This window comes from Mustela erminea, chromosome 10, assembly GCF_009829155.1.
Source record: "Mustela erminea isolate mMusErm1 chromosome 10, mMusErm1.Pri, whole genome shotgun sequence".
In the NCBI taxonomy this organism is placed as follows: domain Eukaryota; kingdom Metazoa; phylum Chordata; class Mammalia; order Carnivora; family Mustelidae; genus Mustela; species Mustela erminea.
In genome coordinates, this window is record NC_045623.1 from 48,790,345 (window position 1) to 48,818,245 (window position 27,901).

The following is a 27,901-nucleotide window of genomic DNA, read 5'->3' on the forward strand; positions in this document are numbered from 1 at the left end:
TGGAATAATAATCATTTCTAACTAAAGAAAACTGTTAGAAGAATGAATTATCTAGCACTACATTATCTAATGCAGTAGATACTCAGGACATGTGGTCATTTCAAATAAAAATTATTTTCATCAGAATTAGATACAATTGTTCATACTTGCCCCTAAGTACAATTCTCTACTAAAAGGAACAGGAGATCTTTAAGGAAAAAGCTGATTATAGATCTGGGGCAGGAAAAGCAAATGAAACAAGATGAGCCTAAGGCCTTAGTATCAGAAAAAATACTGTCCACCATGAATGACAGACACAGGTAGATGGAATAGATAGGAAAGATCTCACAACAAACCAGATCTAGTGTCACTCTGATTTCAGCTAAGAAAGGAAAAATGAAGAGGAAGCAATAATAAAAGGTATGAATGAGAAATTCCTAGAACTGATTATAGGATTAGGAAGCCCAAGAAATTCTTACCAGAGAAAGTACAATGAAATCCACATCCATCCATATGATAGTGAAAGTTCAGAGTATCCAAGGTCAGACTATCAAAAATATAAAATGCAGTTAGAAGAAGAAGAGCAGCAGACTCTTCAACATCAACATCACACTCAACATCAATGATGAAACCAGGAGCTAGTGGAAAATTATCCTTTATACATTGAACATAAATAAATATGAACTTGAAAGTTGTCAACCAACAGAGATGCCCACCAAGAATGAAGGTAAAATAAACCCAGTTTTAAAATAACAAAACTGAGAGTTATCACAGCAAACTCCCAATATTGAAAACTCTAAAAAGTGTTTTTTCTCTCAGAATGAAATTGACCCCAGTGGGTAGTTTAAGAAACAAGAAAGGAAGAAAAAAAAGAAAACAGTAAAAGTGATAAATATGTGTGTTACACTGAATGAATATTGACTGTGCATAACAATAGCTACAGTGTCTTGAAGGGTTTAATGCATGTAGGGAAATAAAAGGTGTAACAATCAAAATACATAGATTGAAAAGGAAATAACTAGAGTTAAAGTGGTATATGTTCCTTGCATAGTCAGTGAGGAGGAGAAAAGTATTACCAATTGACCCTAAGTTTTTATAAGTAAAGATGCATGTTTTAATTTCCATAATAATCACAGAAAGACCTAGTAGAGGAAAAGAGAACAATTATAGAAACAATCTTTAATATATTTGGAAGTCAAGAAAGAAAAAGGAGCACAAACAGATGGGATAAAGAGTGAATACATGGCCAGATGTTTATTTAAACTCAAATAGACCATTGTTATATTTCATGTAGGTGGGCAAACTATTTCAGTTGAAATAAAGATTTTGAGATTTTAGGAAACACAAACAATTTTTTTTACAAGAGGCACATAAAAATATAAGGATTCTGTGATGTTGAAAGAAGAAAATCAAGAACTATACACCATGTAAAAACTAAAAGAAAGGTGGTTATTATATTAGATAAATCAGGCTTTAAAGCAAAGGGCATCATTTAATAGAAGTGAGATTAGATCATAATGATAATAGGTTCAATTCACCAAGAAGATATAATTACTCTAAATTTCCAAATACATAGACAAAAACTGACAAATTCAAATGGAGAAGTAGAAAAATCCACAGTCATAGTATGAGATTTTTTCCAAACATCTCTTTTAGAAGTTGGGTGAACAACAAAGTAAAAAACAAGGATATAGAAAATTTGAACAACATAATTGCTACACTTGATCTAGTGAATATTTATAGAGCACCCACCCAACATCTGTGCAATGCATAATCTATTACAGCACACATGGAACAATTTTTTTAAGTGACCATATGAAAGGCCTTCAAGCAAATTTTAACACATTTCAAAAGATTAAATTCATACAGAATATGTTCTATGTCAGAAATCAATAAGAAAAAGAGAACTAGAAGATTCCTCTATATTTGAGTATTAAGTACTAAATTTTGTATATTAAAAATATACTTTGACCTGGATAGTAGCTACTTTTACTTCTATTTTTTGAGTTGATGGCTGATGAAAAATGTTTCGAGTATTAAAAAAATACTCCAGTGAACATTGCACTTTAGAATCTGGTTAAATTAATTGTATAATCATTCTCATTTTAGTGGTGGAGATACATTTTCAGGAGGATTTTGCTTAATAAGCAGGAATCCATTTTTAAAGATTTTATTTATTCATTTGACAGGGAGAGAGCGAGATCACAAGCAGGCAGAGAGGCAGGCAGAAAGGGGTGCGGTGGGGAAGCAGTCTCGCTTCTAAGCAGAGAGGCTGATGCGGGGCTCGAACCCAGGACCCTGAGATCATGACCTGAGCCTAAGGCAGACACTCAACCCACTGAGCCACCCATGCACCCCCCGAAATCCATTTTTAAAAGCAAAAGATTTATGCAATCTGAAGAGAAACTAGAGTATCAAAATCCATTTTTTAAAAAAAATTCGTAAATTTATATTTAATAATCATTAGCAAGTTCTAGGGGTACTGGTTTATTACTATCTTTATTCTGCTTAGGCAACACTGAACTGGCATCTCTACATGGATATAGCACAGGGATTTAAAGGAAAAAAAAAAGTTCAAATGAGTGCACACACACTTATTTATATGTGTATGTATTGAAGGAAGACCCTAGAATTTCTAGATTAATCTTTTAAACTACCAGAATCTTATTATTTAAATATTCTAATAAACTTATAAAACATATTTAAATTTCTATCCTTCCAAATTCTAAGATTCATAGTTTTATCTGTCATTCTACTACACTACATATTCACATCAGTTTGGGGGCGTACAATGGTTTAGTTTTATTTTACTTCTCCTTCTCTTATTCTGTGGTATTTTAATCATTCTTTTTGGTATAATCCTAGATTGAATCAGACAAATTTACAATATCTGTAGGTAAAACTGTATATTGGAAATTTTATTTGACTTGCCATCAGTGACAGTGACTTGTAATTAATCCTGAGTCTCAGGTTCTTTTATTAGTCTGTAATCTTTTCAGGACATGTACCCTGATCCTCACGTTTGAAATCACAGCATCAAGTCCAGTAACTAATGAGAATCATCTCTAAGAAATTAAAAATTAAAATTCAATCATTGTATTTTTCCTTTGGGAGGGAAAAAGTCTGACTGTAAAATGAGGGAGAAAAAGGAGAGCAGAATGGACACTTTCTGAACTAAACCTCTTGGATCCTATGCTTAGTTTATGGGAGTCTCCTACTTCACAATGCTTGACAGTTACTGCCCCACATTTCTTATGCTTCTTGGGGGATTTCTTTTATATCTGATGTAACTTTCATTTGAAATACCAGCATTTAAAGTGCATATATCTTTTAGCATGGAAAACATGCATGAAGTAAAGCATGACAGAATCTGTCTCCTTTAAATAGAGAACTTTTTCTTTGGTTACTTCTCAGAAAGGCCTTTTCTAACGAGATAACATTAAAAGGCTCTCATAAATTTCACCAGGCCATTTTAAGAGGTTGCCACAAAAATCAAACTGAAAAACGTGCACACTCCTTCTAAAGTGTTCTTTGCTCAATCAATGAGAAATACCAACTTTTCCTTACCATAGCTCATTCAGGAAAATACCAGTTAATTTTTTTTCCTAAGAAAAAATAATATTCACATTATTTCTATAATTTTAGATCACACCTAAATGATTCAGGCTATTTATGTCCTTGCCAAAATTATTTATTGATTTTGTTGATTTCTGGAAAATTAAAGCACATATGTTAATCACCTTAACTTTGTCTTGTCATTTCTTTTAATTTACTGACTTGCTTATAAGTTTTAAGCTGTATTTCACTGTAAATGATCAGATTGAATATTATTGAAGTAACCAAAACCTCTTTTAATTCCACATTTAATGATGACAGAATAAATGCTTTGAAGATGGGAACACCTGACCTAGAAACGAATGCAGAACATTCAAAGAGGCTGGAGATATAAGTGTATTAAAATGTCAGGAGAGGACATTCAATTTATAGGAAGACAAAAGGTGATTTTTAAAAAGGTGATTAAATCACATCCTGCTTGGAAAACTAATGTATATTTTATATTCTTATAATACATGCACTAAATATATAGTTTCTCTCATCAAATTTCCTTTTTCTTATTTATACAACTTTAGTTTTAGAAAACATTATTAGAATATAAATACAACTTGCCAATAAGTGTACTCATCTCAATCTCTTTAACAGATAATATAATTAAAATATCCTAGCATCCTAAGGTATATGTAATTTTGCTGTTACTTTAGAGCATATATTAATTTTATGTAAGACAGCAAGCATGTTATTTGGTACATGGTTGCCAGTTTACATTTATTATTTTCCTTATGGGTTCAATAGATCTGAGCTCCATTAACTTTACACAGAAAGTGCAATTGTACAGGCATAGGCATTACCTATAAAGACTTTCACATATGAACGATTCTGCCAGATTTTACAAGGCATGGAAATATCATTGATATGGTCAGTCATGCTAAATAAACTATAGCATATTTTATTTTCTATGTTAGGCTTTCTAGGCATTATGATTTTGTCATATTAGAAAAAGTCTGAAAAACAGAAACATGTTCTCCAATTTGGAGAACTCTAAGTTGCCATTGTTCCTCTGATAACCTGGTTTTGGTCAGTGCAATTAGGGATATTCTTAACACCCCATCTCTGCATTGCTAACTCTTCCAGAGGCAGTGATTCCTGCATGTGTGGTCACTCCCAGGGGTCAAAGGACTTAATATGTCTCAGAACCAGACTGGTTAGAGTTCAATGATTGACGATGGCCTTTCCATTTGAACCATCAGTTATGGAAGAAAAAGCGACATTTAATCCAGGTTGTACATACTTTGGGAAAAGTTTGGCTCATCCAGTGTGGGAAAAGAAGCAGAAAAAATGGAATCTGAACACTTAATTTCCCTTCGTCTAGTAGACTGACTGATGTACACAGGCATGATTGTGTGGTCTACTCTAAACAGACTGAACATATCTATATTTGCCCATCCTTGGGGTCTTATTTTAACTTTTTGGTATCAGCCACAATCTCTCAGTCCAAGAGTCTATTTTCCTTGGTTCTCAGTACATAATTCCTATTGATCCTGTGTCTTCAGTAGAGGATTTCTCATTCTTCAATAGTCCTTCTCAATAATATATGTTTCCTGACATCCTGTAGATTTCTGGAATAGTCTCCGTGTGGCACCTTTAAATGGGCAGAGGGAATAGAGTAGTCTATGATTTGGAAGGGATGAGTATCTGATTCTGATATTTGTTTCTACTTCATCCTCTCTAGACAAAGACTAAGTACTGTTCCATTAATCCTTTTTCTTCACAAATTTGGAGTTCTATCCTAAATATGCGTACAATATTATGCAGACTGTATGCTTTTCCACACTATGCCTGTCCTAATTTCCATATCCCCACACTGTTTTCCTGTGGGGAAATTTGTTACCTTCTATCCTTTGGAGCAACTACTTTCCCATGTTACTATCTGGTATATGTCAGTATTTACTTTTGATGAACTACTCTGCTTTCACCCTGAAATATCTCAGCTGCTAGCTTGCTCTATACCCCAGGGATCTGTCTCCTGGGGTGGGGGGAAGAGTTCTAATTCATATTACTCAGTGAGAAAGTTATTGGAACCTTCTCTGATTTTGTATTAAAATAAGACACTGTTTCTTGAAGAATGCAGCATTTTGTAATTAGGCCCTTGACAAATTACTTTCTAAGATAAATCCTGTAAAACTGAATAAAATACAACAAATTCAAAATCTTTAATGTGCTCTGAAAAACCTCACAACCTAACCTATGTTTAGTTTCCACTAATAAAAACTTCTTTTCTGTTCAATCTTAAAGATAAATAAATAAATAAATAAATAAATAAATAAATAAATAAGAGCAGTTTAATGTTCAACATGACTGAAGGGAAAGTACAGGGATTTCCTGTATGTCTTCTACCCACACATATGCTTGGACTCCCTATCATCAGCATTCAACACCACAGTGGTTCATTTGTTAAAGCTGATGAACCTTCATAGATACATCATTATCACCCGAAGTTTGTAATTTACATTAGTTTCCACTCTTGGTGTTGTACAGTTTATGAATCTGTACAACTGCAAATGTAACTGCAAATGTAAAATGACATGCGTCCATCATTTATGGTATCCTACAGAGTATTTTCATAGGCCTAAAAATCCTCTATGCTGGTATTCATGCCGCCTTCACCACCCTCTGATCATCACGGATCTTCTTACTGTCTTCACAGATAAGCCTTTTCCGAATAACACCACACAGTTGGAATCATGCAGTATGTGGCCTTTTTCACCTTCTTTCACTTAGTAGTATGCATTTACGGCTACTCAATATCTTTTCCTAGCTTGGTAGCTTGTTTATGATTAGGACTGAATCATATTCCATTGTTTGGACATACTAGAGTTTATCCATTTGCCTACTGAAGGACATACTGGTTTCTTCTAAATATTGGCAATTATGAATAAAGCTGCTGTATGTATATATCTGTGTGTGTTCTATAGTCCCATGATTAGGTCTCTGTATTTTAGTGAGGTATGCCTCTGGAGTGTGTACTTCACAAGAGTTTTTTCAGTCTTTTTTCCCCCACCCTTAGGTGGGACAGGATGGCTAGAGTGGGCTGGAGTTGGGTTTTTCCTTTCCCCTATGTGGATGGTTAGAGCTGGCTAGAATTCAGTTATTTCCCTGCCCCTAAGTTAGGCTCTGACATGCCCAACAGGTTAGGCTCTGGTTGACTCATTTCCCCTCAGCACAGTCTTTGTTAAGTAGAACTGAGGGCTCTCTAGGGCTTTTCAAAATGGCTCCTTTTCCCCTCCGTCTGCATATGGCAGGAGGGGATTTTTCTTTATATTTGCTGCGGGAAACTGGTTGTGCTCTTAGAGGTAAATCTTTCAAAATTGTGGGACCTCTTTATGACTGGCTTTCTCTCTGGGTTTTTGTTTGTTTGTTGTTTGTTTATTTTGCTTTTTGTTTGTTTTCTTAACTCTCAGAGTTGTCTGCACTGAACCTTGGGTGATTTGTTAAATCAAGTTCAGGTTTTCCTTCCCAAGGCCATTTCTGCTTATGAATTTATGCTATGGTAAAATGTGATTCTTCAGTGTACCTGGGTGGCTCAGTTTGTTAATCAGCTGCCTTGGGCTCAGGTCATGATCTAAGGTCTCGGGATCAAGCCCCATGTTGGGCACCCTGCTCAGCAGAGGGTCTGTTTCTCCCTCTCCTTCTGCCTGATACTCTGCCTACTTGTACTCTCTGTCAAATAAATGAATAAAATCTTAAAAAAAAAAAAAAGTGTGATTCTTTTTCATTCAACTCTCAAATCTTTCTAATCTTGGGGTCAGCATTTCCCAATGCATCCTCCCTATCTTATGAATCCAAGAAGCATTGCTGGTCTTTCAGTCTGAATCTGTTGAGTTCTTCACTTGTTAGGACAGAGTAGCTATTTCCAAGCTCCTTATATGCAGAACTGGAAAAATAGCCAGTATTATATTTTTATGGCCCCTAAACTCCATATACCATAGTGACTTTATAAAGTATATTCTTTCTTTACCTCCTTTCTCTAATCAGTACACGTCTAAAAACAAGTGATCACTTAAGGTCCAACTCAAATGATACTTCATTCTTAAAACTTCCGTTGATCCTATACTGAAGAAGATAATTTCTCACCAATAAATTCTAGTAAGAATGGCAAACATAACTCTGAATCATTATTTATGTACATATTTGTAGCTTCTGCTAGTAAATGATCTATGTCTATTCATTAATATATCCTCTAGCTCACTGTACAGAGTATATTCAATAGATATGTGCTGACTGTATAGATTTTCTCAATTAATTTTCAGACTGAGTTTAAAAAGAGGAGTGAGAAAATTAGAATGCTTTCAACAGTAGCCTGACAGAATCCACGTCAGGCTTTATTTTGTATCTTGTCCTTAAAAGAGGTGTTGGCATTAAATAATTTTTATTAAAAAAATAAACTTGAAATTTTACAGAATTTTTAATCCACAGAAACATCACAAGATTATGAAGAGGTTTTCTGTATACCTGAACCCAATTTCAGTTCACATTACTGGGGTTTATTAGTCAAAATTCAGTATCCAACTTTGGTATATTACTAAGAACAAAGCTTCAGCCTTTATCTGGATTTTACCAATTCTTCCATTAATATCCTTGTTCTGTCCCAGAGTTAGATCCAGAAAAATTTGGAATTTTAAATCTCCACTTAAACAGGAGCAACATGGCAAGTGCATCAGGAATATTATGACTTCAAGGCTGGGAAGTATGTAGCTGTGTATGTTGGGTTGAGACTCTATTATAATTAGTCTTCTTGGTTTCTCTAGATAGCTTCCCTATAGAACAGTAAAGCAATTTTCATTTACATTTGGGGTGTGATTCTTCCATATTCTCCTGTATATGAAACTTGAGAACTTTGGGTTTTCCTGTTTGAGTACCATAACTCCTTTTATTTTAATTTTTTAAATTTTCATCAATAATAATAATAACTAACATTTATTATGCACTGTCTATAGTATCAAGTATGCAATAAATATGGTATATCTCCTGTTCCTACAAATCAGTGGTATGTTGCTTCTAAGTCTGCATTCAGTTGAATTGGCATGGACTTCTAAAACTCTCATTCAGGGGCATCTGGGTGGCTCAGCCAATGAAGCCTCTGCCTCCCACTCAGGTCATGATCCTGGGTCCTGGGATCCAGCCCTGCTCAGCAGGAACCCTGCATCTCCCTCTCCCTTTGCCCCTCCCACCGCTCATGCTTTCACTCATGAGCTCTCTTTCTCAAATGAATAAATAAAAAATCTTAAAAAAAAAAAAAAACCTGTCATTCATATACTTCCTCCTTCTCCTAGAATTATGTCAAAATTCTGGGAGCTTACAGACTGTCAGGCTTTTTGGTTGTCAGTTGTCTGTCTCACAAGTTAGTGCTGAGGCATCTGTTCTCTCTAATCACATGGCCCTTTCAGAACTAGGGTCTCTCTACTGCTGTTATAGGCCAGAAAAAATCCATTGTAATGCTGGACACCCACGAGGTGTAGAGATTTCCTCAGGATATTGCAGCACCTTGAAGTTCATCCAGGACTCACAGGTCTCTCTCTCTCTCCAAATGCAGCTCCGGGAAATAGTTTTACTGTTTATTTCGGAGAAAATTTTCCTCTTGCATATAGCATTTTTAAAAATTTTATTTTATCTTTTTCAGTATTCCAAGATTCATTGTTTATGCACCACACCCAGTGCTCCTCATAAAATACATGCTCTCCTCAATATCTACCACCAGCTCACCCATCCCCCCACCCCACTAAATGCATATAGCATTTTTTAGGTCTCTCTTTTTCATCCTGTTTTCCAAGTCCCGTTTCTTAAAAATCCTAATGAACTATTTGCTACTGCTTCCCCCATCCTCTATAGAACATACCTCCCTGAGATAATGAAGGAACAATCCTGTTGCCCACTTGAACAGGAAGCAGTCGACACTTAGACACAAAACAGTACAATGAGGTAGGTCATTTCTCTCATTTTACAAATGATAAAACTGTTGTAAAACCTAATATACTTACCCATTAAATACATGACAGTGAAAGTGAGTAATTCCAGAACACTGAGTTGCAGAGGGCCAACATAAAAAGTCATTAGATAGGTATTCTGAATTAGACTCTATTTAAAATAATGTATGGAGGTGCCTGGGTGGTTCAGTGGGTTAAAGCCTCTGCCTTTGGCTCAGTCATGATCCCAGGGTCCTAGAATTGAGCCCCACATTGGGCTCTCTGCTCAGCAGGGAGCCTGCTTCCTCCTCTCTCTGCCTGCTTCTCTGCCTACTTGTGATCTCTGTCTGTCAAATGAATAAGTAAAATCTTTAAAAAAAGTAAAATAAAATAATGGATGATATCACATGTAACATACATACTTTAACACTTAAATTTTAGAGAAAAATTAGTTTCCAAAGCACGAGGTTACACACTATACTTGATGTTGGAATTCTGTGCAGAACACATGTCTTCACTTGAACAGAATGTGGTAACAGATGCCTTTACTTACTTCTAGTGGGAATTGAGAACTTTGATTCATAAATACAAGGCTACTTGCCAGTATACCTAATGAGATTTTATATTCTCCCATTCTGACACTTCTGGTGATCAGACTGTATTACCTTGTTTTATTACCTTGCACACCATGAACTACACTGTCTGCTAAGCTGGAAATGAGGTTATAACTGAGTGGGTCAGTGGTCATTCCTTTCATAAAACATAAGAGGAGAAACATAAAGCAATATATATATATATATATATATATATATATATATATATATATATAGTTTCATTGATAAATGGGACACATCAATATGGGTACAGTTAAGGACTGAAACTAGACTTATGACACAGGTAAATCAATTTGTAAGTTCACTTAATGATATCTGTAAATGCCATAATTGTTTCCTTTGATGATATTTTTAGATCCAAAGCTCTCTGCCTATATTTCAATTATATTTATGAAGGAATTGGGATTAGTTTGGCTTTCTCAAAAGAACTAATCTGTATTCATTAAATGTGTTTATTTTACAATTTTTGCATATTTATTCAGATTTGAGGCATTTACCTTTGTAAAAGCATTGTGTTACAAAAAAGATGATGGTAGGAGAAATATCTTGCTATGGAACATAATATGATCTTTTTAAGCTTAGAAATGTTTGTAATTTTTGACCTTATAATTACAAGGTAAGCATTCAAGTTCTATTTATACAAAGTGAAAATTATTTTTACCTAATTTTTTTAAATCTATTTTTTCAAAGATGATTATTTTTTTAAAGATTTTACTTATTTATTTGATGGAGAGAGAGACAGCAAGAGAGTGAACACAGCAGAGGGAGTGGGAGAGGGAGAAGCAGGCTTCCTGCCAATCAGGGAACCTGATGTGGGACTCAGTCCCAGAACGCCAGGATCATGACCAGAGCCAAAGGCAGATGCTTAACGACTGAGCCACCCAGGCGCCCTCAAAGATGATTTTTTAAGAACAGTTTTAGTCTCACAGCAAGATTAAGAGGAAGGTACAAACATGGTATATTTCGGTGCCTACAAATCAGCTGTTTACTGTTTCTTAGCCTCCATTCAGCTCAACTGGCATGAAATTCTAAAACAGTCATTTATGTACTCCCTTCTCCTCTTTCTAGAATTATGCCAAAGTTCTTGGGGTTTACATGTCCCCTGTTTTCTTGTCCCCACATGTATGCACAAGTATTTTTCTTCATTATCAGCACCTTCCATCAGAGTGGAACATATGTTACAATTGATGAACCTACCTACATTGACAGATCATTATGATCCACAGCCCATAGTCTACATTAAGTCTCTTATACATTCCATGGGTGTAGATAAATGTATATAATGACGGGTATCTACCATTGTAGTATCATACAGAGTATTTTATATTTCTTTAAAAAAATTTTCTATTGGTCTAATTTCAGCATTTCTATGTATCTGAAAATCACAATATTGAATTCTTTATAAATCAAATCACAACATAATGATCCATATGCTGTTTCAAAAACAATTTTATTTTTGGTGATACTTAATTTCAATGTATAGATTTACTCTAAATTATGCTATAGTAAATTTTCTATATTTATTTTTATTATTATTTTTAAGGGTTCTATTTGTTTATTTGACAAAGAGAGAGACAATGAGAGAGGGAAACCAGCCAGGGGAGAAGGAGAGAGAGAATCAGGCTTCCCGCTGAGCAAGGAGCCTGGTAATGGACTCCATGCCAGGACTCTGGGATCATGACCTGAGCTGAAGGCAGATGCTTAACAACTGAACCACCCAAGGTGCTCCTTGTATATTTATTTTTGTTTGTTATTTATTTTAATTGAGTCCTTAAGAAAGGTTTGAAGTTTGAAAATAATATGTCATAGTAAGAATGTCTGTGTAGAAGTCTCAATTTTAAGTCTAGTTGCAGAATGTACATAAATTTAGCAATTTATTTGTGGAAGAATACTAATTATCTCTGTTATATTTGGAGAATGAGTCAGAGATGAGGTTGAGAATGAGAGATTTTTACTTTTCATCTTACATATTTTAATGTTTAATTTTTTTTACCATGTACAGTTTACTTTTGAAGTGAAATATTGAAGTTTTAGAAAATGCAATAACGTGTTATATTTAAAAATATAAACACATTCACACAAAACATAAACGGGCAACCTATATACATATACTGGAGAATGAAACTGGATTATATGTCCATATTATGAAACATTACTTTGAATATTTGTGCAGTAACAGCAATATCACTTCTTAGAATCTTTGTATCTCACATAATAGGTATTAATTCTAAATGTGGTATGAATATTAGGAGACAGCAGTCTTGGTTGGGTAGCCATGCCCCATGGAAACAAAATAATAGTAATGGAGCTGGGACTTCAGAAACTAGAAGAAAGGTTAGCTGGGGATATATTGATGCAGATTCAAAGCAGCTCTAGCAGTTGGGTGATCTCAGTTGTTTGGTCAGTAGCTGCAACATAATAATTTCTATCAGTCATTATCGAGATTTATCTACTACATTAAAGAGAAGATAAGATTGATTTGTGTAATTCTGCTATTAGTGACCACCTCATAGGTCTCTGTATAAAATATAATTTGAGGGGCACCTGGGTGGCTCAGAGGGTTAAGCCCATGCCTTAGGCTCAAGTCATGATCTCAGGGTCCTGGGATCCAGGCCCACATAAGGCTCTCTACTCAGTGGGGAACCTGCTTCCCGCCCTCTCTCTGCCTGCTGCTCTGCCTACTTGTGATCTCTCTCTCTCTGTTAAATAAATAAATAAAATCTTAAAAAAATATAATTTGACTTCTCTCTGCCCCCCACCCCCTTCCATGGTCCAGAATTATGCCAGGATTATCCAATCACCTGATATCAGAACAGCCTGGAGGGACGTTACTAAGGGAACTTCATAGAAGGGATTTGTGGGTTTAGCAAGTCTGTGACTTGGTTGACCATGGAGTATAATGAGGAAAACAATAAAATTTTTTCAATCTTCAATGACCTTCAATGAGTGCAAACCTATCTGTTCTTAATATCTCATATGCTGATTATTTGTTCTGTGAATTTTAAATGCTGGGTTGATTTTCTTTCCATGTTTAGAGCATACATAAAGATATGTTTGCTAGAGCAAGCTACCATACTCTTTTTTTAAAAACAATAAATGGTGATTGTGTAATACTTGATATCTATATATACTGTATAAGAAGTATATCAAATGAATGATTATATGATAATTTATGTATATATGAACTTTATATACAAGTTATGTATCATAATAATGAAGACAAACCAACATGGTTTCAACTTTCTACTTAAGGAACAAATCAGTATTGTTTTAACTCACTATACATATCTCCTTCAATGCATCTTGCTCCTTCAAAGAGATAACTTTATTCTGAAGTTTTAGCTTATCACACGTTTGCTTATAGATTTTAATCTTTTATGTTGGATATCACTAAACAATGTATTTTTCAGTATTAGCAGTTTTTGAACTTTGTCAAAACTGTACCACAGTAAGTGTAGCCTTTTGTGACTTCTTTTTTGTGAACTCAACTTACCACTTTCCAAAATTCATCCACGCTGATGTTCACAACTATAGTTCATTAATTTTTCATATGCATGGGGTATTTTATTGTATGAAACTATCCTAACATGTTCATTCAATATCCTTTTGATAGATATTTAGATTGATTCTAGGATTTTGTTATCTTGAATTATAGTATTAAAAACATTTCAGTGATTGCCTGCTAATTCAAAATTCAAAAATTTCTTAGAGTACATGTATAGAAGAGGAATCACTGCTTATAGCATATGTTGTAGTAACAAATTATGCCAAATGTTTTCAAAAGTTGTTTAAACAAATTACACTCTTATCAGCAGTATTCTCCTTCTTCCAGTCCTACAGACACTTGAATTTGTCAAAATAGTTTACCAATCTACTGGGCATGAAAGGTATCTTACTGTAATCTTAACTATCATTTTTGTGTTTCTTATAAGATTGAATCCTTTTTAGGATTTTTCTTGTCTCTTAACATTTCCTTTTACATTAAATACCGATTTAGGTGTTTTCTCTACTTAATTCTATTATTTATGAATTCTTATATATCCTATATGTACAAGAGATACTAATAGTGTATCAAGTTTTATACATTGCAACTCTCTTTTTAATCTTGGCATTATATTTTTATAAACAAACAGTAATAGAATACTGTTAAAAAATAAAGCTCTTCTGCTGAGTGAAATAAGTCAAGCAGAGAGAATCAATTATCATATGGTTTCACTTATTTGTGGAGCATAACAAATAGCATGGAGAACATGGGGAGTTAGAGAGGAGAAGGGAGTTGGGGTAAATTGGAAGGGGAGGTGAACCATGGGAGACTATGGACTCTGAAAAACAATCTGAGGGTTTTGAAGGGACGGGGAGTGGGAGGTCGGGGTACCAGGTGGTGGGTATTATAGAGGGCACGGATTACATGGAGCACGGGGTGTGGTGAAAAAATAGTGAATACTGTTTTTCTGAAAATAAATAAATTAATTTAATAAAAAAAATAAAGCTCTTCCAATGAAACATACCAAACTCTCTAAAGTTACATTAGACCTCTCCATTTGATTTGTGCTATTATATTTTGCCTTTTTAATTCTACTTATTGTGCTATCTATATTTGGAGTCATATGTTTAATAAAAAGTTAGATTTTTAAGGTGAGTAGCAAAGATAAAAGATACTCACCAAAGTGGATATTCTAGTTTCAGTTTGTTTGTCTTTACTTTAGGGGTCATAGATAAATATTTGGGGGCATGGTTGTTGAGAAGAAATATCTTTTTAATTATGGATTCGTTAATGTAGCATTAGAAAATATTCATCATTATCTTGTTTATATGTGCCTTAATCACATCCATCAGACCATTTCCACATATTATTTAAAAAGCTAAAAAAGGTATTTGTTATTTGTGGGAATCAACAAATTTGCCATTGCTGCTTAGTGAACAAAAAGTGACAGCAATAATATATCAGTTCATCATCATGTGATTAAAATAAAAATAGTCACCCTAAAAGTATTCTGACCAAATAAACAACCAAAATATGTTTACAAAAAGTATAAAAGGCGATTTCTCATTGCATAAAATATGGCAACAAACATGATTTTTAGAGACTATTTTAAAAGATGATATCAAGAGTAAATATGTATCTCTCAATGGAAAAAACAATGGGGAAACAAGTGTAGTGGGAAAGAATAGAGAAGTGCTTTAAAAATCAATTTGTGATATTTCCACTGAATCGGCTGCTTGAGAACCAGCAAGAATAGGATAGTTGAAAGATGGAAGATACACTCTTTGAGACTATGTTCATTCCCTCTACTGCTGAAAAATAACACTCCCAAGGCTAGCACTGGAAGAGATGCCCAGAAATGCCATTGTTTTAAAAAACCTGGAGAAAAGTGGTAGAGGCAGGAATAATCTCCTCTGAGCAATATGTTGGCCAAAAATGAGTGGCAAGCAAAGGCAACTAGATAGGGAAAAAAAAAAAAAAATGCTAGACCTCAGCATAACAATAAAACCCAAGAACTGTGAGAACATGTCACTAAACTTATAAACTTGCTTCCAAATAAATACAATAAAGCAGCACTGAAGGACTGTGCTTTTGCACATAAAAATACTCCCCTTCTTCCATAACTCAGCAGATCTGGATGCTGAGCAAGCTTTTCAACAAATGTATATAGAAAGGCAACAGAAACTTAACCCTTCTTTGCTATCCTCATGTGGTTGATGGACAGGGATCGTCTCATCAGGATGGATCAAAGTAGGAAGCTACAAAAGTGGTGAGCAGGAGGGTAGTCTGGGTGGTGCCCTACAGACCTGTGTTTTAATGCTTTCTCTGTGGATTTTGCAGGAAAGCCAATTCTAATTCTACGTCCTCTAAGGATAGCTCCTTGTCTTGTGAGTATTGTTCTTGACGAACTCGATCTATTCTGTGTGTTCCTAGCCTATTGAAATTGGATGTATCATTTACAGTCATAGACACCAATTCTTAAGCTGAGATTTGTGAGAAATCTACCTTATTATCATGCGTGAAGTTTCTGGTGGATTCTTACCAGGACACCAATGCCTTCTAAAATCCATATGAGTTTTCCAGTCCTCTTTAGAAAATGTTTATTTTCTAAGCTGTACTCAAAAACTCTAAGAACCAGGTTGTTGGCCCTAACTTCTACCTTCTTTTTGAATAAGCAATAATTATAGCTAACACTCGGAGCACTTACTAATTTTTAGATACTAATTTCTAGATATATTCCTTAACACATCCCTAAAGACTAATTTCTAGATACGTTCCTAATATATATTAACTCATTTAATCTTACAAAAGAGGACCTATTGACATCGTCCTCACTGATAGTTATTTTGAAGTAATCCATATTCATTCCTTTGTTTATTTATTATATCCTCCCTTCATTCACTTGTTTAATAAGAATTTACTGAAATTTCTTTATATGCCAACTAGCATGTGATACTAACATATATCAGTGACTGAAAAGGACCTGATTACTTCCTTTGGGCAGTTTTTATCTAACTGAAATCCCAGAATGTCTTACCTGGGTGTGTGTATACTTCATCTAGTCTTTATGATGGATACCTGCTTACCTCTTTGAGTCACAGGTAGCAAAGGATTCCATGTATTTAAATTTGAGAAAAACCTGAGCCAAACAGAACACAAACAATTTCCAAAGTAGACGACTTTCTGAAGCTTTCAATGTTCTCCAGTATATTGACTATACTTGGACTATCTTGAGTACTACCTTTGCATTAATGACAACCTAAATATATCAACACATCCTTGGCTAAACCCAAATTAAACAAAATGTGACTCACTTAACATTTACTAGAGAGGATTATGCTAACTGAAATGTGTCAGAGAAAGACAAATACCCCATTTGATTCCACTCATATATGAAATTTAAGAAATAAAACAAATGAATGTAGAGGGGGAAAAGAGAGAGAAAACAATAAAACCAATTCTGAGCTATAGAGAACAAACTGATGGTTACCAGAGGCGGGGGTGGGAGGGATGGGGGATATAGGTGATGGGATTAAGGAGGGCACATGGGGCGAGCACTTGGTATTTATGGAAGTGTTGAATCAGTAAATTCTACACCTGAAACTAATATTACATTGCATGTTAACTAACTGGAATTTAAATAAAACCTTGGAAGGAAAAAAAAAACACAAAAATGTCTTACTCTCTGTCCTCTCTCTATATTTTTCAATCAAAATCCAACATTTTTCTGCTCTCATTCTATTTGTTGTTAACTTCATTGCATCTGGGTTTTGTTCATTTTTATCCTGCCATTTTTTTCTTCTATAGGGATTTTCCTCCTAGTGCAGAATCATTGAGTTTCTTTCTTGATATTTCCATTACACACTATCTTAGGGTTTTCTTCACATCTCTATTCATTTGTTTAACCATAGGTCTTACATGGCTTTATCAGCATTTTGGTTAATGTCCCTTCCTTTTGGAGAAACCATTTGACCTAATGGCTTTGCCCTTTACTACTTACTTCCGTTTATAAGCTCATTTTAAATGTGTTAGCATTTTTACTTGAGCCCAAATTTTAAATTCTAAATTCAGTGACATTAGGCAATGTAAAATGGTTCCTCCTTCTCAGAAGTTTATAACTGCCTGAAAATTTGCCATGTAACCTGTATACATGTAAATATAAGTTAAAATATTTAAAGAAAGTTTAGAGTACATGCTTAGACATCAATCAAATGGAGAAAAACTGGGAAGCCTACAAAGATTTGGAGTTTTCTTCTATATAAAAAGAATAAATATACTTCCCTCAGGTAAGAGCTAATAAAGAGTAAATGCACACATTATTTTATAAAAAGTGATTTTGTCTCTGCTTTTATCTTTAGGTACATTGTTACCATGTGGGGTTTTCACAAAGTTTAGGAGAGTGCCAAACATTATATATTAAATTGCAGCATAGTAAATCACAATTGTTTCACATGGATTCCTAGCTCCTTAGCTTTGTATGTTTGAGAAGTATGCCCCTTGCCAAAATGCGAAGAGTCTAGAATTATAAGCCGTGCCGCTCTGCATTGAACTGCCCTGTCTGCTGTAGGTGAGTCCTTTTTGCAGCATGGTTAATGTATCACCATATTCAATGATGATCTCATGCTAATTTAAATGTAGGTGAACTGGCAATGCACACATTATATTTCTCTTTAAAAACTGAACAAATTTAAAAATAGGATTTTGAACAAAATAGAAGTATGGAAGGTTACATTTGAATAGTAAAGCCAAACTATGTAACAAAATGAGACATGGACTTTTGCACCAATTCATAATAATTACATCTTAAACTCATAGAATGCTTTTATCTGGTGAACTCAGAGTGCCCTACATCTATTCATTCACTTCTGCACAAACAGTTTTGTTTCATTTATTTGGTAATATTATCCTAGCAAGAGCGAAGGGAAGTAACGGAGTAAGTTGAGAGTAATTGCTTACAAAGTGAGATTACAAAATAAAGAGACTTTGACTTATTTTTCTCTTCACAACACCTAGTTAAGTTTCTAGCATAGTAAGTGCTCCCAAATGGGTCTACTAGAATATGCATTTTGATGCCGTACAAAACTGGGTTTTAACTTTAATCTGGCTGCTTATTGTGAGTAGGTCATTTTATATAAATTCTCTGAGTTCCAGTTTACTTATTTGCAAAGTAAGGGAGTACTCTCTTAGTATGTTTGCAAGATTATTAAATAATACATAGAAAGTAAGGGCCCAAATACAAGGGTGGGTCAGGTCAGATGGAGATAACAGCCCGAATGCAGGGATGAGTCGGGCAGGTGGGGACATCCAATCAGTAGAGCACACATACTGTCTCCCTAGCTACCAAAGAGTGTGGGCCCCGCCTTTTGGGCACCAATTCTGACTAAAGTGATAGGCTAGTTCTAATAGCTACTATGGGGTGAATTGTAATTCAATTGACCACCCGTGTGGGACCTAGCATGACTGTGAAAACCAGTCATTTCTCTGGGTGTTACAATCTCATTGGCCACCTGTGTGTGGTCAGAACCAATCACATGGCCTTTGCTCTATAAAAGTTAGTCTGTAAGGCAGGGAGTGGTCACCCTCTCTGTAGGAGGCGTGGCCTCAACCAGTCAGTTTGATTCTTGATGCTTGGTGCAAAATAAAGCTTTGCTTGACCTTCACTTTGTATCAGTCCTGCTCCTTTGACCATGGACCTATTATTAGGGGACCAACATTATAAGGCCATAAACAATTTTTAAATATGAACTCTTACAAACAAAACATAATGTTTCATTGATATTCAAAATTTAATTTTCATATTTACTGGACAGTTGTAATTATTTTTTGTGAATTGGTTATTTATATCTTCTGCTTAGTTCACAATTGGTTATTTTCAATTTTTTAATGAATTTGTAAGAACTTTTTATATACTGGGTTTATTAAGTCTGTGTCTTTTTTTTTTTTCCCCTGAGAGAGAGAGAGTTTGGGGGAATGGAAATGGAGAGGAAGAGAGAGAATTTTAGGCAAGCTTCATCCATGCCCAGGATGGAGCCTGATGTGGGGATGGATCTCACAGCTAGATCTCATAGCTGGATCTCACAGCTCATCTCACATGAGATCATAACCTGAGTTGAAATCAAGAGTTGGATGCTTAACTGACGGAACTACCCAGGTACCTCTTTATACCTGTGTCTTTAACATATATTACAAATATTTCCCTGGGTCTTATTTATCTCTACAAAATATAGATCTGATTATGTCATTCCTTCCAACATGAAATTTTCAATAGTTTCTATTGCTCTAGGCATATAAACTCATATTCTTAAACCATGACCATCTCCTTGACCCAAGTTGCCTCTACAACAGTTTCAGGCTTCAGGATTCCCAGCTATAGCTTCTTTGGCAGCCTAAGTAGTCCCTACTCTTTAAGTAGCAGTGATGGATTTGTATCAAGCAATATGGTATATATTTGAAATATTATACTAGCAATCACAATCTATATGGTTTCAAGTGCTTATAGTTAGAAGTATATGCACATTCCAAGGTCCACCACATAGTCTACTGGGTTAGATGTGGTCAATACTTAGCACCATGCCAGTGACTTGGGTCTCATTAACACCATCAAGGCACCAAATAAACCAGCCACAATAAAAATGTCCATTACCTACAAAATTGTTAAAGTGAACATATTTTGTAATTGCTCTTTGTTATTTATTATATACATGAAAGAAATTAAAAAACAACATCTGCTACTTAAAAACAAAAACCTTTGACTATATCAAAATAATTTTCTCTGGGGTATTGTTTGAAAAAAGAGAACTGAATAACATGATCCCCTATAGACTCAATCCCAGTGTTGTAAGAAAGATATGTTTAAACTACCATTTCTGCCCACCTGTGAATTTCCTGATCAGTTATTTCATTTCTCTAATATAATTGCATGACAGAACAAACACAAATTAATGCTACTGCTCCCCCAGTGGAATTCATTTTGAAGTGTTTATAAGCACTACTGAACTAAAAAAAAAAAAAAAAAAATGTAGCAGATGCCTCTATCAAAGTAGTAGTGATGTATTGTTCTATTTCTGTGAGCACACACACAGTGAAAGTGCTTGTCAGTCATGAAAAGGCTTGGACTTCAATGAGATGCATATAAGCCATGTCTGAAACTACAGATCCAAATAGTACAGCTGGAGAACAAGTGTTTGACGCTTAAAAATATTGTGCCTCTAGGACTAATTACGCTTTTGCAAACTTAGTAAAACATTGCTGTTTATTTAAACTTCGGCTGTACAAGATCTCCCTCAAATGAATGGTAGCTATTCTGAAGCCTGCACATAAACATCTATTTTGTGGAGAAACTGGCAATTAAGGATTTGTAATGAATTCTAGTCTTTTTCAATCTCTTTAAAAGAACACTATCGAATCAAAGAAAACAGGATATGAAGGATTCTTTAAAATTCTGCCTTGTCTTTTTCTGATAACTTAAGATACCAAGAGCATAACTTGTTTTTCTATGTGTTGTACATCTATATATTCCTTTCTTGTTACAAATACAAAATAAGTTATAATTCATGATTTTCCAAAGAACTCCACATACAATTAAAAAAAAATTTAAATCTCACGAGGACTATTCTGGGTAGGTGCAACTATAGATATTTGTTTTGACACCCCAGTGACATGATAAAAATTTGTTTTGTAAGTTCATTGGTTTTAAGATTAATTTAAACTCTTTAAAATATTCAGGGAATAATATAAGAGCATATGAAGATATTCCATAAACAGTGGCTTTGTATTTTATATAGAAATACATATTCATAAGTGTAAAGTCCTATATATCTAGGGCTTTTAAGAGCACAGCAGATGATAAAGCTTTGTTGAAATTATGGGTATACCATTCTTTTGTGATAAACTGGACCAACGTCAAAGAACACATAATTATTTGGATTTTAAGGCTCGTATCTTATAAATAACAAATATTAGCCAAATACAAAGTAATAACAAATATTTTAGATAGATGGATTACTAATAATTACATCAAAGGTTTTACCTTGAGAGGGCCAGATATTTCAAGATGAGGAGTTTTGTGTTGATACTGAAACTACGCCTATGAAATCCTTCCTTCCTACACAGAGTGAATATGCTGGGAAAGGTCAGGCTGCTCCCTCGGTCTCCAATGGTGTTCTCCCCGTGGATTGCACATGGTGGAAGATCTTTTATTTACTGCAACTGTTGGTGCATTTTTGATATCCTGAGTCATAAAGAATTCATAGAGCAAAGAAAAGCAAACAATTACAAAACTAGAAAGGGCTAAAGCCCAAGTGTTGCCTCACACTAGATCCTCCTGCTCTGAATTTCATGAGCATTTAAAGTTAAATTGGAATGCTATGCAAGTTTCAAAGCAATTACTTGGACTCACCTGCATCAACCCATGCCCACAGTGCTTCTATTTCTATAAAAACAAAACAAACAAATGAACAACAACAAAAAAAAAATAGAAGTAAAACATTTATAATCACTTTTAGAAAGCAATACTAACAACACTACCACCAACAAGCACATACTATCCGTAAGAAGCAACAATGGAATCATTCCCTGAGGACAGTCTTATTAGTGAATATTATGACTTTCTTTATCTGGCCAAGACAGTAATGCATTAGTGATACTATATTCTGTCCTTTTTTAACTAAATAGGGCACCAATATTTGTGGTTGTGTGGTTGTGGTTGTGTGTGTGTGTGTGTGTGTGTGTGTGTGTGTTTTCCCTAGTTGTCATGGTCAAGCTTTTAGGAGCTAAAAGATTAACTTATAAGATAATTTTGTTCTTTCACCTACAAAAAAGGTGTAGGTGGTTGTAGGAGGTTTAAATGTCATTTTGAAAATAGCTGTCCTAATACCTACCATACAGTAACTGTTTCATACATGTTTGCTAAATCTGAAATGTGATTCCCCTTCGGCATATTTCAATCCAGATAAGGTATCTTATCCTATTTCTTCTTGTAGCACTCAGAAGTAATACCACTGACACATTAATGAGAGAAATATAATGACTAAAGTATCACTTTTAAAAAAATGGGGGTGCCTGGTTGATCTCAAGACTGTGAGTTCAAGCCCTGCATTGAGCTCTATGCTGGGTGTGGAGCCTACTTAAAGAAAAAGGGTGGGGGTGGGGGGGCGGCGGTGGTGAAGCAAGGTTCTGTTGTCTTTTAGTGGATGCTAAGACTGTTCATAAGTAAAATCAGATTTGGTGGGGCCATATGCTATGAGATTTGAGGAAGGATCAGAACAAACCAAATTTAATCTCTCCTTTTAGAACAATTTCCTCTACCACAGCATTTACACTACTGCAATTACATCCCCAGTCTTTATATTTCCAAAAAGAACCCTAGGTAAAGAGGCACTCTCTAGTTATGTTTATCCCTAGCACATATTTTAGTGTCAAGCACATGAAAGTGATGGCATAAACTTCATGTGAAAGGGATTATTATTGATTATAATGCAGGGGTAAGCATTATTCTGTGGAGGGCAAATAAATAATCAATCAATACTAATTGATATGGTAGACAGAGGAGAAGTTTTCATGGAATGTGTTTATGTGAGCTGAGGGCCTGGTCACAGGGAAGGGTAGTTCAAGCTGAGGACATTAAATGAGAAGGGAGAGCCAGCTCAACTGGGAATACAGAGAGTCATGAAAAGGGAATAAAGAGATGTCAAAAATAGTTTACTTCTTATGTACTATGCCAGGAGAGAGCCCTGACTGGGGAAGCTTTTCCTCAGTGGGCTGCCAGCCTATCGGTTTGAGGAGTTCCATGTTCTAACTTCCTTTTGCCAGTGATCTTTCAAAGGACACCCATTCTCTGCTATGGCATCTGCGAATTGCTGGCAATGGAGGTAAGGAACTGTGGTTAAAACAGCACAGACAAAGCCAGGGAGCACGTCAAACTGAGAAGAGGTCTAGTCCACAGGGAGATGGTTGACAGGGTCACAGCTGAAGGAGCAAACTTTCAGGCCACTGTGGGAATGGGTCATAGATAATGAATTGAAATCAAACTCATTAAAGATATATTTATGTCAATAAAGAAATGAGTGCTGGGTTCTGAGCAGTAAATTACCAGGGAAATAAAAAGCAAAGAGAAATATGCCAAAGATGTCTGAGTTAAACTTGAGAGGGCAGGGCTTTTTTCTTTTTTTTCTCTTTTTTTTTTTAAGTATGAAACTTTTTTAATTTTAAATTCAATTAGCCAAGATATAGTACATCATTAGTTTTTGATATAATGTTCAATAATTCATTAGTTGAATATAACACTCAATGCTCATCATATCATGCACCCTCTTTAATTCTCATCACCCAGTTACCCCACCCCCCACCCACTGCCCTTTCCACAGCCCTTGGTTTGTTTCCCCGGAGTCAAGAGTCTTTTCTGGTTGGTCTTGAGAACACAGGAATTCTTCTAACAGGAATTCTTTCTTTGAACTTTTGAGGCAGCCCTGTACCCATATTTCTTTGAATCTCTTCCTTAAAAAACGCTATTGCATCTAATTAGTACAGTCCTTAGTAGCAGTCTGACCTTGACCACGTAACTAACCTAGGGATAACCTGGAGACTAGTAGTAGTAGATTGCAAGAGCTCAGTGTTTAATTTTCAGAAATTTTACAAGTCAATTAAACACAACCATTATTAAAAATTAAATGACATGAATGTAAATATATTATAGTAAAATAAAAGTATTATTTCTTGAATTATGTGCTCACATACTTTATTTTAGTAATATTTGTAATGAAATTATGTGTGTGTGTGTGTGTGTGTATGTGTATAGTGTGAGTATGTTTGTGTGTGTATTCTTTTTTTTTTTCCCCCAGAGAGCTGGACTTTGATTGTGAAATGTTTACCACCATGCTACTGAACTAGCCCCTGTGAGCTTTAGTCTGTCATCTGATAAACTTAGATAGTATTGTATCATACCTCTTAGGTAATTGAAAAAACAAAACAATGGAATAATACAATACTTAGTAAATGGGAGATTTTATCATAATCAATTATTATTTTGTGAAACAGTATCTTAGTTTTTCCATAAATTTATATAACTAACTCTTGAATGTGTGGTAAAACATTTTAAATATTTAAGCTACATGGTTAGTTTTCTAATCGGAAATAATGTTTTTACATATTTATTAGGAAGAGTTATTGGTTCTATGAGGAAGCCTGTCAGAAGACTCTCTCCAGAAAAGATAGGTTTTGAGAGTTGCAACCTATTAAATAGTTGCTAAGGCAACCATTGCTTGCTAATAATGTAGTGATAGAAAAGAAAAGGTAATTTGAGGAACAATGCTTCTGAAAATTCAGAGGAGAAATATAGGTGAACAAACCCTCAGTTAGAAATGAAATGACTAGCCATGGGCAGTTTCTTTCTTGAATTAGATAGCAGAGGGAGAGATTAGATGGTATTTAACAAGGTGGAGAGACAAATAGCATGTTTTGACCCTCTTTTCAATGTTATTGCATTATTTCTCATTGCTAGTTTTTCATGATTTTACAAGTGATGGAATTAGAGACCCATCATACTAATCTTAAAGCTAGATTCTAGCATTTTGGTAAATGATATTAAAGTAGCCATTGTCATATGTTTGCAGTGGTAAGTATATTTTAAGTCAAAATGTATCTCAGGGATTCAATTTGAAAATCTAAATTGGTACCCTGTCAATAGCAAATGTCACATGTTCACAAGATATGGTACCCTCAAAGGGTTTATTCAGTTAACTGCTTTTTCCATTTTATCAGTATAACAAGATGATTAATTAGTTTGGATGCTCAAGGAAGCCTTTAGTGTGAGAAAAGTATTAAATACACTAACCCTTACTTTTTACATATAATTACTTTGCTCCTTTATTAATATGGCAAGTTAGGTAATATTCCCATCTTTCTAATGATATGACCAAGGAGTCTAAAGATTAAATCCTACATATTGGTAAATGCTAAAACTTAGATTTTATTCTAAGCCAATTATAATCTTAAACTCAGATTTTTTTCTCATTGTCAACAATACTAATTGTTATTCATAGACTTATATTTAGAAGAATTTGGTTTTACCCTTTTTGGACCAGTTTTATGTTATTTTGCTATGCTAGATTCTTCAGTTTAGTAGATCTCGCTTTCAAATAGAGAGATTGCTATTTATAGTGTTTTCCTGATAGAAAAAAAAATCTCATTATCTGAGTTGGATCTAATTAAAAGAGCCACTGTTTTTCCTAAAACACCATTATTTTAATTTTGGCTCTTGACCTGTTACAAATCACCTTGCAAACAACTAAGAAACACAAAATCATAGGCAGATACTAAGATTTAGATCAAACAGATACGATCCATGTGAATCCTTAATTGGCAGTTTTGCATCTGGATATCCTGGACACAGAAATGAGCAGGTGAAAAGGCTTCTATTTCTGAATTTGACAGTATCACATTATGATTGGACATGGATACAGATTGAGGTTGCAAACAGCATTGAAGCAACAGTTGCAAACAATGCTTAAAACACCTTTAATACTAATCAAGAAAATAACCCCAGGGGGAGAAAGAAAAAAAAACAACTTTAAATATTTAAGTAACAGATTGTCAGTTTAAGACTTCACTTTATCTAGCCCCTTTGTTTTCTATCTCATTGGCTGTTTATTCTACACTGAATCCTCTCAGAGTCATAATCTTCACATATTTTATTTGCAAGTTTACAATTGCCAAGCTATGCATCTTTTTGCAAAAATAAATATGCTTAAAAATCTATACACACATAAGAGGTCAATGTGAAGAATCCATGCTTCATTGCAATTTCATCAAAAACAAATACAATTGATGGATACAATGATATCAGTGTTCGTTGAGACTGTTTAAATTAGAAAGATTCTTAAAGGGCAAAGGAAAAAAATGATGAAAAAAATCCTAACTCCCTGAGACTTCACTGAATAATGAGGTCTAACTAGGCATGGAAATTTGCTCATATATTATGCAGCTAATTTAGGAGAGAATGAAGAATGGACTGTTGTAAAAGCTACACATTATTTCCTCTGGAAAAGCTTTAAACAGTTTGCAAAGTCAAATTTAAAATGTTTTTAATTGCAGTCCTTTATTGTTGCCATGTAAGAATGTGGTTGAAGTCTGTTGAGCAGATTGGATCTTAGAGGAGATGAATGCCAGTTAATATAAAAAGGGATCTTTGAACTTACATTTTTAATGCATACATTTCCTCAGTAAATTCTTTGTCTATGGTTGTAAAGCAACCTCTTGTAAATGAGTTTGTACTCTGTTCCTATCTTATTACATATCAAATAGACATAGACAAATCATCCTGATGAGAAGTCACCCTCAGAGCATTTCTACCTATTATTTAAATTTCTGAATATTTATTACTATCTCAAAATTACCCTCCTGGGTACCCATGTAAAACATTAATAGTCACATTTTCACTTTATGTTTTACATAATAATTAAATTTCATGTTCTTTCAGGAAACATGCTTTTCAACATTTTTACTAAGTCAGCATTTTATTTGTATTCAATTTATTCGAAAATAGGAAGAAGGATGGATCTGTTATTTAACCAGCCTCTTCCGTTTACATAGTGCAATTTAAAAGCTCTGAACTCTTTCATTTGTAGTGTTCAGGGCCGTCCATCTATGTCAAATCTCTGCAAACTGTCTCTACATTTCTTAGGAATAATTTCCTTTTGAGAAGTAAAACATACAAACCTAATCCATATCACTCAAAAATACCTGTACACCACACCATAAGTTAGAATGTTGCATTATATCACCTACATTTGCTAAATTTGAGGGCTGCAATTTAAAAGTACTTTGGGATTTTATTAGTTTCTTCAGTGTACATCTGGAAATTTTAACAATTTTGGCAAAGTCATGACATCAAACTTGACACAATTTGTTTTCCCTGCCCATAGAAATTTGCCAAAGCATTACTTTATATATTTGTTTCTTTATGTAATCATATGACTTATTTTACCAAAATGTGACACAGACACAGTTGAGTATATTCCCTCGGGAAACCTTGCTTGCATTGGCTTTTATTATCAGAAGGTTTAGCATTTTTCTTTTGCAGTCTTCCCGACCCTCGTTATAGTTTGTTGATGACAGTCTAGATTCAAATCCAGACCTTTTACTTCAGGTCTTGTTTTCTGTCTATCACATGAGTTTTAATTTGTTGGGAACCAGAATGAAGATCTTTGATCCAAGATACATCCAGGTGGGGAAATAGGCATTTGCTTACTCATACATCCCTAGGACTTTAAAAATTTCTTCTTTCTGGAACTCCTACCTATTTTCTGAGC

The 27,901-nt window shown here is 34.6% G+C and overlaps 1 long non-coding RNA gene across 1 annotated transcript in view; it reads right to left on the bottom strand.

Moving 5' to 3' along the window:
• Positions 1–2,169: 2,169 nt before the first annotated feature.
• The window catches only part of LOC116601035, a 28,203-nt gene continuing 2,471 nt past the window's right edge, over positions 2,170–27,901 (bottom strand). The window contains exons 2-3 of the long non-coding RNA XR_004289901.1: positions 21,625–21,825; positions 2,170–5,176 (exon numbers count right to left, since the gene is read on the bottom strand). This is a non-coding gene — a long non-coding RNA (uncharacterized LOC116601035). The remainder of the gene's footprint in view (positions 5,177–21,624; positions 21,826–27,901) is intronic.